This window comes from Acyrthosiphon pisum, chromosome A1 (genome assembly GCF_005508785.2).
Source record: "Acyrthosiphon pisum isolate AL4f chromosome A1, pea_aphid_22Mar2018_4r6ur, whole genome shotgun sequence".
NCBI classification, from domain to species: domain Eukaryota; kingdom Metazoa; phylum Arthropoda; class Insecta; order Hemiptera; family Aphididae; genus Acyrthosiphon; species Acyrthosiphon pisum.
This window is the reverse complement of record NC_042494.1, coordinates 93256759-93258992: the sequence shown is the minus strand read 5'-3', so window position 1 is coordinate 93258992 and position 2234 is coordinate 93256759.

Below are 2234 nucleotides of genomic sequence, written 5' to 3'. Positions count from 1 at the left end.
ATATATTTACTCAATATTATATTGCTGTGTATTTATTGTTACCACTTCCAAACTCTAATTAATATATTAGTTAACATGACTATGGCTTTATAAACAATGATCATATGTGCATAATATTATAAAAATTTTTTAAATTTATAATAATTAATTATAGTATACTATAACGTAAAGATAAATCAATTTAACACATACATTTAAAATACTACCCATATTGTTTTTATTACTATAGTAATAATTATTATAAGAACATTGCACATACCGTGGTTATAATATTATTAAGTATATAATTAGAATAAATTATTTCATTAACAATTTTTCAATTTGTTATTACGTAAGCTCTGTAATAAATGTACAAAAAAAAAAACATTACCTATTTATTCATATATATACTTATAATAAATGGGTAACTTATAAGTTATAACTATAAGTGTGACAAATGGAATACAGCTGCAATACATTATATAGTTATTATTACTGCCACACATAGTTATTGTTAATGTGATTACTCATACGGCGACTTGAATGCAGTTGTTGCAGTGCATCGAAGGCGTAGGTAATTATTGATTAGTGTGGTAGTCCATGAGGTGGACTATTTGGACTTTGGAGGTATAATGGAATTTACAGCCAAACTTGTAGATCCTAAAGACATTGACGTCCGTTTCAAGTATAATATTAATTACAATTATTATTGCATTAAGACATTAAGTTCATAGTTGACAACTGAATTTAGGGATGTCGCTGGTTGCGAAGAAACCAAAATTGAAATCACGGAGCTTGTTATATTTTGAAAAATTCACAACAATATTTGGATCTTGGGGCCAAAATTCCTAAAGGAGCAATGCTTACAGGCAGTCCTGTAAAGTATTTAAGTAAAAGTATTCAAATACTCTTTTAAGTACCAATTGAATAACTTTTTAAATACTTTCAGCATGAAGTATTTTGAATGGTCTTTTAAATACTTTTTGGTATTGAATACTTTGGTTTTTTATTTCGAACATTTTATTTTTATTCGAAATAATTGGTTGGAAAAATATTATTGTCAACTAAAATAATGGAATAATAGTTTTATTTAATATTCTGTATTTCTGTGTTAGCTGAAGCCCAAAGGTTTGTGAAAACCAGATTTCTAAAAAAAGTTATTGAATATTGAATAACAATATTCCCTTTAAAACTATTAGATTACCTACTACCTATATGTTTATATTACGATCATTAGAAACCCACTTTAAAAACCAAAAGTATTTGAAAAGTATTCCAAATACTTTTTCAAAGTATTTGAGCAGTATTTGAAATACTTAACAATTAAAGTATTTGAGTAGTATCTTAAATACTTTAAAAAAAATGTATTTGAGTATTTACTCAAATACTTTTTAAAAGTATTCTTTACAGGACTGCTCACAGGTTATTAGTAGTTGACGGCATAGAAGAATCTGCGGTGTGACAGACGTCATTGTCCCGCCAGATGACGATAAGCATTATTTTCTCTGTGCCGTTCGATTTCCCTCCACAGCCTCAACTCAACACCTCGTCTAAATAGTACAAATTTAACAGAGTAAAACAATAAATTACAAACATTTATATTATTACTTCTATAATTACGTCTATTACTAACTTGAACCCAAGATTTCTTAAATCTTCTCTTGTGTGACCTCAAGTTGTATTTGTTTATAACATTATTTTAATTGTACCTTTGTTGCGACCAGAGACCTGTTGATTGAGTTTTATACTCCCCACTTCTTACACACCTATAATCAAGAGCGGCATATTCCAAAACTGGATTAATGTGCCTTTTTAAGCCCATTTTTCTAGCGCCTTCAATGGTCTTAGACCTGAGTTTCATGAAGTTGGACATGATGTTATTTTCATACTTTGAAATTGAATTATCCAACTCCACAAGAGAGGAAAATTCTTTGCCAATTACAAGTTCCAAAGACTAAATATAATTAATTATTAATATAGATCATTAAATATAATTAAATTCATAAACACTCTTAGTTGATTTTCAGCATTTACTTAATTGCTGTCCATTTTGTCGTATTAAAAAAAAATATATGTAAATATAATAATAAAAAGGTGGGTAAGTGGATTTCGCTCTGCTGTACAGTAGGTTACAAGTGGGTCACTGTATAATGGATGGTATTAAATTTGAATTCAATGATATAATATCATTGTATAAGAAAAACGATTCTGAGCGGAGACGGTATGTTAGTCTAGGTATAAGACATAATATTATA